Consider the following 10008-nt stretch of genomic DNA (forward strand, 5'->3'; position numbering starts at 1 on the left):
CTCTCTCCTAACCCATTTTTTAGAATTGAATTCATCATAATAACTCAATATTCAACCATGAAAATCAAGAACAAAAGTATGGGTAAGCTAGGTATCAAGGAGAACTAAAGAAATTCTAACTTACCTAGCTTGTTTCCTTGATTTCTTCACTTTTTCTTTGAATTTTCACCTAGGTTTTCTTGTTTTTCCCTTTGTTCTTCCTCTCTTTCTCTCTCTTCCTTGCTTGGCCGACCATATGAAGAAAATGGGCTGATGTTATGCCTTTTTATAAAGAAATAATAAAATAATAAAGGTATGACACATGGCATTTTTTTATTGGTCTATTTTAAAATTTTTAAAATTTTAATCCTTTTTATCTCCACCACACAATTAGTCAATGGTCAAAATGAGGATAAGATATGAACATGTGCTGAAAAAATGTCCTGGTGGTGGAAAATTACTATTTTGCCCTTGGGGTGGTAAAATTACCATTTTACCCCTATACTCTAAATTATATCGGAATTAAAATTTTTCACTTCTAAACCTCAAATCTTACTGTAATAAGTCAAATTATACTCCAATAAGTCAAATGGGGCCAAAAGAATCTTTTCTAAAATTTCCATTTTGTCTCAAGTGGCAAATGACCATTTTGCCCGTAGATATTGAAAATTTCGGTTTGTCTCCAAATTGATCTTCGAACTCCGAATTACCATATTAAACCATTCTGGGACTTTAAAATTCTTAATTTCATCATAAATTCTCTATTTGATCTAGTTCGAGGCTTAAATCAACTTTGTTGTACCTTTAGGTACAGTACCGACTTTTGTAAATTCTTCGAGACTCTCTTAGCATGCAAACATGCTATCCATCACATATATGTCATGACAAATATTTTTATGGAGTCAGGCTTGTCATCTTCTCCCCCACTTGGATCAACCATATGATCTTTCTTGATGACTGATTTCGACATCCGGCTAAATATTAATATTTTAATATTATTTTATTAATAAAATATTATTTTATTCTAAAAATTTTATCTTGCCTCCTTGATACCCAAAATACCTTATTATGCCTCACTTGACTTCCGAATCGCCTTTTATCTCGCAAATTCTCCTCTGATAAAATTATTATTATTTTATTATTATTTTCTCACTTTCGAAATATTTTATCCTAAACTACTCCTTTCGTCTTTTATCACTTTTAAACATTTTAATTGACCTCAATTTGCATTCGATCAATTTTATTTATCACCATATCAAAGTATGGGGTATTTCAAACTTATTCTTCTTCTTCCCATCTTTCTTCCTCACTAAACGTTTTCCATCTTCCATGAAAGCCATCCTTTGAAACCTCCATAACTTTCTCAAAGTAACTTCAATTCTCATGCTTTGGCGCACTTTTTCATAGGATTCTTTGTGCTCTTTCACTTTTACATCTCAAGAACCTCAAAAGTCTTTCTTCAATACTTTCTCTCACTAGTTGGATGTTTTAGAGAGAGAGAGAGAGAGAGAGAGAGACTTTCCATAATAGCTTGACAAACTGTTGAAAAGGAATTCAACTACAAAATCACCAAGGTAAGTAGTGAGGTAGTGTTGATTTTTAAGTTGTTGATGAATGGCCAATGGTTAGAATTGTGGATTGTCTTATTCTTGAAGGTTATTTATTTATTGCAAGTAAGACTAAAGTAGTGCAAAGTAATGACTAGTCAAATGGTAATTTCAAGCTAGTTAGGAATAACTAGTAACACTTGATTTAGGAAATAACTTTTGGAATAGTATTCATGTAAATTGAGTTGGTGTGATGCTATTGTGTGTGATAGGTTCCAACGAGACCCCACATCTCCACTTGGAGCATTAGTGGAAGTCAATGAGTCTTTTTACCTTTGTATACATACACGTGATGTAAATCACAAAAATACATGTCATAAACAATATATGTTTATTTTGATTAACGTTGCCACTATGAGTTGGCAATGGGTGACATTATTTTGGATGATATAAATGTAAGTAGTTGTTGCCATGTTATATTGTTGAAATAATTATACTTGAGAATTACAAAATATGGCATTTAAAGTGATGGATAGAATGATGAACAGGATCATATGAAAAAAAGGCTTGCTTAGGCTTAGTGGGCTATGCCCATTGGGCCCATGCACAGGTCATGGCCTAAAACTTACGCTGTGACAATACAATCTATGGATTTAGATGTTTGGAATGCAATACTAGATGGTCTATATGTTCCAAGTAAGGAGGTAGATGGGAAAATGGTCCTTAAGTCTAGGAAAGAATGGGATGATAAAGATAAGAAAATAATTCAAATAAATCGTAAGGCTTATAACACTTTTCTTTGTGCCTTAAGAGCTAATAAATTTAATAAAGTGTCTATGTGTGAAAATGCAAACAAATTTGGGACACTTTAGAGACCACCTATGAGGGGACTAACCAAGTCAAGGAATCTATAATTGGATTGCTTACATATGACTATGAGCATGAAAGTAAGTAAGTCCATAAATGAGATGGTTAAAAGATTTACTAATATTGTAGGAGGTTTAAAAGCCTTCAGAAAGGATTTCCCAAATGCACAACTTGTAAAGAAAATCATTTATAGCCTACCAAAATCCTAAGACCCAAAGTCACGGCTATAGAAAAGGCTAGAAATTTAAATGATTTTAAGCTAAATGGAACTCATAAGTTCCCTTCTCATGTATAAAATGACACTGAAATATAAGAGAGAGAGAGAAAAACCTAGGAAGGAAGAGGTCAAAGAAAAAAGGTTTAGCCCTTAAATCTTTAGTTGAAAAAGATGAGAGGAGTACTAAAAGTAAGAGTGAAAATGAATAAGACATGGCCATGTTAGCTAGGAAATTTAATAAACTCATGAAGAAAAACCTTAGAAGTAGGGAACTTACAAGGAAAGATGTGCCTAAGGAAGAACATTCATGAGATCACTTGATATGCTTTGATTACAAAAGGCCTGACCACACCAAATATGAATGCCTCAATGACAACACAAGGAACACTTTAAGAAATCTAAAAAAGAAGGTAATGAAGGCCACTTGGAGTGATAGTAATGATTCCCAAGATGAGGTGGATGATGAAGTTGTAAACTTTTGACTCATGGCATTTGATGAGACCTAAAAGGATCATCACATCTTGAGTCTCCATATTTCAATGGTGAAGATTTTCATGTTTATAAACATAAAATGAGACACTTCATTATTGTAAATGATTATCAAACATGGAGGCAAATTAGAGATGGTCTATACAAAATAGAGAAAGGCATGGCAAATTGGAATTCACCTAATTTAATTTAATTGAACTTAATGCCAAAGCCATACATACCTTTGTTAGTGTACTGGAGAAAGGCAAAGTAATCAAGTTCAAAATTGTTGTAGTGCCAAAGAAATATGGGACAAGCTAGAAGAGCTACATGGACAACCACTTGAAAGTGAACTAGAAGAAGATGATTTCTTAGATGAAAGCTCATTAAATGACGATCAAGAAAACATCAAGTTTCGAAATTCAAGATCAAACTAGGAGGTAGGATCTTCTTCCCATATTCTTATGGATAATAAATTAGAAAATATGATTGCATATTTAACTCTTACATTTCAAGATCTAAGTTTAAGTCAAAAAGAGAAAATTTCATAACATAGAATTGAAAACGAATCATTGAAGGAAGAAAACAATCAATTGAAAATTAATGTTCAAATGCTCTAAAGAAATGATGATTGATTAGAAGAAGAAAATAGGAAATTGAAAAGTATTGTTAAAGGAAAGGAAAGATAAGAAATTAGGAGTAAGAACACTTTTGAAAAAATAATTTTTTTTTTTGCACTTTTTGTTCAATTTTTTTTATCTTGTACAAATGTTTGATGAGTCTAACCCTTAAGGATCGAAAGCAATTTGGATACAAAATATCAAGTGAAAAAGATCTTTGTAGGTATGAAATGCAAGGGAGAACAATTCAAAGATTGAACATTAAATGAAAAATGGGTGATATCTATTTCCTTATCTCTTTTAAATTTGAAGAATACTTGATTGAATGAAATTTGATTGATTATGAATTAGTTATTTGATCTTTGAGTGTAGTTTACTTTGCAATAAATGTTTGAATTTTGATTGTGCAAAATTGTTGGCTGTAAAAAAAAAAATGTGAGCATGAGATGCACGTACATGTGAACATAAGTGATTTTATGAATTAAGCATAACAATACTTGACTACTTAAATTGTGTAATACCCCGTACTTTTATATGGTGACCAATAAAGCTTATTGGATGCCAATTGAAGCATAATAAGATATTTTGGGTGCCAAGTAGACAAGAGGAGACAAGTGAAAAAATTTTGAAATAAAATAATATTAAAATAGTAATATTTAATTGGATGTTGGAGTTAGTCGTGAAGAGGGATTACATGGTCAATCCAAGTGGGGGAGAATAATGTATGAAGGAATTTTGGAGGTAAATGACGTAAGTGAGACCTGCGTAATTTTATTAAATCGAACAACGTGGTAAGTAAATATTAAAATATTATGGCGATACTGCGTTGAAGTGTAACTTCGATATTTTAGGTGTATATGTGTAAAGGAAGGTAATGGAAGGAAATTGGAATTTAAAATGTGTTGGAAGGATCAAATCGTAAAAGATGAAAGTTGAAGGGTTACATGGTAAATAAAGAAAAGTTTGAGGATTTATGTGTAAAATTTTAATATTTGGCATTAAATAGGAATTTATTTGTCAAAGAAGATTAGATTATGTGAAAATGTGAATTATACATATAATTTGAATGGGTCAAAAAGAATAATAATTAAATAAATATGGAGTAAAAGGTATTACATGGCATAAAGGAATCAAGGAAAAAATGTGGAAATGCATGTGGCGGGTGGAAAAGAATTCAAGGCTTTAACTTTGTGATTTTAACACATAAAGTACAAGGAAGAAAAGACAAAAGAGCCCATAAGTTGTGGGCAATCCGCCCGTGAAAGGAAATGGAGGAGAAAAGATGAGAAAATAGTAAAATGGGGAAGAAAAGTCAAGTAAGGTGGCGGTAAAGGTTCCAAGCAATTGTTGACTTGCATTCTAACCACATGGCCGATCAAAGAAGACAATAAAAGAAGAAGGAATGATGGTATGGGCGGTCACATGTAAAACAATAAGGAAAAATAAATAATAATAATAATCATAAAAAAAGAGAAAGACCAACATGGGCAGTGCCCATGAGGTCAATTAAAGAGTCAATGAATAATTTTTTTTTGATGGTGGTAAGGGCCAACCATATTGGGAAGTAAAATGAGATAAGGATGAAAGAGAGAAGTCGATTGAAAGAGAGAAAGGGGAAAGCTAAAGAATAAAGGAAAGAAAAAGAATAGAAAAGTTGAGTGGTAAGGAAGAGAAAAAAAAGAAAAGGAAGGGAGAAGGAGTTGAGTTTGAGAGAGCGATTTTGCTGCCATTTAGGGAGGAAATGAGAGATAGTTTTTTGCCATTTTAAGGGAAAGAAAGGGCTGATTTTTGAAGGCTGAAATGAGCAGCTTTGGCTATTGATTTTTGAGGTTTTGGTTGTCAATTTTGAGGGTGAAATGAGCAGCTTTGGTTGCTGATTTTTTGGGCTAAAATGAGCAGCTTTGGCTGTTAATTTTTGGGCTAAAATGAGCAGCTTTGGCTGCTGATTTTTGAGGTTGAAAGGAGCATAAATTTGCTGCCGATAGTGAGAGAGAGAAAGAAGGAAATGGTGGCCAGCTTACGAGTGTAAGGAAGGAAAAGAAAAAGAAGAAAAGAAAGAGAAGAAAGAAAAAAGAAAAAAAATGGAAAGAGCCCATGAGATGAGGCTCAATGGCAACAAGGAAGGGTAGGCCCAAAAGAGAAGAAAGGTGGAGACACGAGCTTGGGCCAACCTAGCCCAAATAGGTAAAAAAGAAAATTTCCTTGCTTTTTATTGGGCTTGTTATGAAGTTGGATTAATTAGGGCTAGCCCACTTGTTTAGTTAAATTTTCTTTATTAGTAATATGAATTAAATTTAAATTGCTTTAATATAATATTTAAAAAAAATCTTTTATGATGTTTAATAGAACTAAAGCAAAGAACAAAATATGAAATTGATGAATAGTGCTCAAGTGTAGTTAAGGAATTTTGAAATGATTCTATGTGAAGAATTATTGTTGTCGGAGCAATTTATTTGCATAAGTTAGTTGAAAGTGTTAAGTTAAATTATATATTATTTGGAAGAAATAAGGAGGAATAATATGGATTGAAATTGGAAAATAATTAGGTAAATTTGAAATGACTGTGGTTGCCGTAAATATATTTAATGTTTTGGAAATATAAGATGGATTTTTGCATATCTTATTTAGAAAGGTTGAAGTAGGCACGTGATATCATAAATAAGTTACCGATGTTATAATCTAAGCAATTACGTAAGCAACGGATATAAATAAGTTTAGTAAAAATGCATTAAAATGTGAGTTAATTGAATATGGTTTCATGATAGGATGAGAAATAGAAGTGGGATTGATGCTCTAAATATATTGAGTTTGGATTGTTGCTAGGATGTGCTAAAGTAAAGATAGTGCACTATAGTGGCGTGACGGAGGAAATAACGAGCGATCGGCTAGTAAAAATAGTTAGAGACACCTCCGAACAAATAGCGACTTAATATCTCATTGTTGCCGGGTGAGTGAACTTGCATTAAAATTTTTTGGGATATACACACTTATGTTTGATTGAATACCCCTAAAATGTTTTGTTGGTTTTTCTTCAAAAACTTGCACGGGAACAAGCCCTTATGAAATGTTTTTATGTTATGAAATGGATAGTGTGATAAATCCATGTGTTTTTGTATAATATTAATATATATATATATATTTATATATACTATGTCATAAATGGTACATTGTGTGACAAAATGCAACCGTGCATGTGTGGGGTGAGTGTGCACTTATCGGTGATGACTGTGGTGAGGGAGATGGATGGTGATATTGCCCGTGTGCATGATGTGGGAGAATGCACACGATGGCACTAGCTGTGCACGATGTGGGGGGATGCACATGATGATGATATCGCTTGTGCACGATTTGGGGGGATGCATAAAGCGATGATATTGCTTGTGCATGATGTGGGGGGATGCACATGATGACTTTGGCTATGTACGCTATGTGGGGGGATGCGTATGAGTTGGGTGAGACGGGGTGTCCGGCTATGTGCACGATGTGAGGGGATGCACATGAGTTGGGGGAAATGGTGGTGTATGTGCTTATATATATACATATTTACTATATAGAGATGTTTGGATTTAATATGTGATTGCATTGACTGTTGAAAACTTGAGTATTGTCAATGTGTTCAATTTAATGTGCAATGTCGCATGGGTGGATTTTTTCGGTGGCAATGAAAGCCCCTTAGATTTTATCTGGCCAGAATTTCGTTGCAGTGAGAATGGCTTTTCATTACGGTGAGAGCCAATCTATTATGCTTGACTTGCTTGAATTCTACTATAGTTTTCAGTTCTCAACTTCTTTGTTGTTCATGAGTCTTTCATCATCAAGTGACTAAACGACCAAGGGTTTGAATGAGGGGTTTTTAAATATAAATAAACTAAATTGAATTGTTTTGAACTTAAGTGCATCAGGATTTCTAAATCTTCTTTAACGTTGCTTGTTCCCTTCTTATGTTCACTCACTAAGTTTATACTCACTTTTTATACTTCATGTTTTGGGTTGTCAAAGTCAAAGGTGATTGGATCCTAGGTCGAGGTGTTCTTCCCTATCCATTGCCCGGTAGGTTTGCCATGACATTAAATATTAGCAATCGTGCCTAGAGTCACTCCGCTGACGGTCAAGATCTGATTACGTGTATATGAATACTTGTTGTGAAATGCTAAGATTCATTTGTTAAAATATATATATATATATATATATATGTATATTATGGTTGATGATGCTATTTTGAATACATAGTTGCGATTTATGAATTTTTCCAAAGAAACTATATTGACCACTACTGATTCGAATTTTTAAGGAATACAGATTAATGTATAAGATTTTATAAATAGGTTTGCTTGGGCTTATTGGGTTGAGCTCATTGGGCCCTTGCGTCGGTCATGGCTTGAAATTAGGCTGTGAGAGACATGGTATCAGAGCTCTAGGTTTACTTGAGTCCTAGGATTTCTTGTTTGGTTAGCGGAGTTGTTGGAATCCGTGTAGAGTTTTGTCCTTGGATTGTGGGTGTGTAATGCAAGTCAAGGACAGGAGTCTACATGGGCCCCTACTTCATTAGAAACCTACCTATTCTTATGATGTCTAGATGGATGAGTAATTAATACTTGGTTCCATATAGGTGGAGGTGCACCGGTTGCACACGCCATGTCTAGAAGAGACAATAGTCTCGATGCCCCTCATAGTGCTAGCGAGGGATCATTAGATTCCACTGCTAGGAACCAATGGCGCCCTGATTTAGGTAATCCGAAAGGTGGTTCGTCCCGTATTCCTATTAATTTGATTTTTTTGGAATTAGAAGAATGGTTTCGTAATAAGGAAAGTTTTGAGAATAGTGAAAGCCTTGGAAATGAGGACAACACTTATACTTGACAATGGTGTGAAAAATATCTTGAGCAATGGCATAAGGAAAAGACATAGAAGGCAATTGCAAGGGGAGATATTCATCCTAGGAAGGTGTCAGCTGTTTGACACTTTCCTCCTGGTTGTGGGAGAAATGCCACGCTTGTGAGTAGTGAGGAATGTAGGAGAATACAACAAGCTTAGATTGAGGAAAAAATGAGAAAATCTCAGGAGGAAGAGGAGGACCCGAAAGAGGATCCGTCGATGTGCCCGGATCAGGGCGACGAGGATCCTAAAGACACTTAACATTTTCGTTGAAGTTTGTATCACTTTAAGTTTAAGCAGGTGTGGTGCAGGGGGATTGGTAATAGTTATCTGTACAAAGGAGTTAAGAGTTGGCTTTTATTTTAAAGTAGTTCTTTAAATGACTGGAGGTGTATGGGAATCTTTTGGTATGACAGAAGTAGACTAGCAATATAATTATTGATGAAGGATATTCACCTTAGTGGTGTGGTTGGTCACCTTAGATAATTATTAAGGATCGACGTAGAAAGTTATTCATGGTATAAACAACTACGAAACCTGATAAATGATTACCAGTTAATCGTGGAAAGGTGGTAATTGAAATCCCAATTGCAGTTACAATTCGAAAAGAGATGAGAGGAATCAATAAGGCTATAGGTGACATTTGGAATGGATGATGTGATTAAGTCGATGATTGTAATTTAAGCATGGAGGGGATTACAAAATGATGCCATGACATTATGAGGTAATAATTGGGCACAAATATAGCCCAATAGAGTTAAATTATGGAGTTTGGGAAAAATAAATTTTTTATTTAATAAGGATTGTGAGAATAAAGTGAGGAGGAAGGTAAACTATTTTCGTGGTCATTTATATCGAAAGTCAATAAACTATTGGAGTTACAAGACAAGAAAGATAATTAGTTATGGATAATAACAAATTTGTGGAATATCGTAAATAGTGAGTAATTATGTGTGGGGTGATATATGTATTGTGAATTCATTACACCATATGGAAAAGATGCCTTAAGGTGGGATTTCATGAATGATGATAAAAGTCAAAACATGACATGAGTTGTGTGAGACCTTGACCTTTATAAACTCGTAGATAGAAATATACACAATACCCCTAATTAGGGGTAATTTTGTCATTTTCTCAATAAGCCCATAAAAGTAAGTTTTAAACAATATTATGGCTTAAGAAGGCCTAAAGCATAAATGAATGATGAAAATATGGGTGAAATGACAAGGAAATAAAAATTTTGATGATTTTCATGTTCTAGGGGCAAAACGATAATTTTACTAGTTTACGGGGGCAAAGTTAGAATTTTGGAATTTTACACCACCTAACACTGGTCATGCCCATGGATTTCAGCCATTAACATTTTACATTGTGGATAATTGAAACATTTTATGTGGTGGAGAGAGATTGCTTAATGGATAAGTATTCCACATGG

Source organism: Theobroma cacao, chromosome 7 (assembly GCF_000208745.1).
Source record: "Theobroma cacao cultivar B97-61/B2 chromosome 7, Criollo_cocoa_genome_V2, whole genome shotgun sequence".
Lineage (NCBI taxonomy): Eukaryota > Viridiplantae > Streptophyta > Magnoliopsida > Malvales > Malvaceae > Theobroma > Theobroma cacao.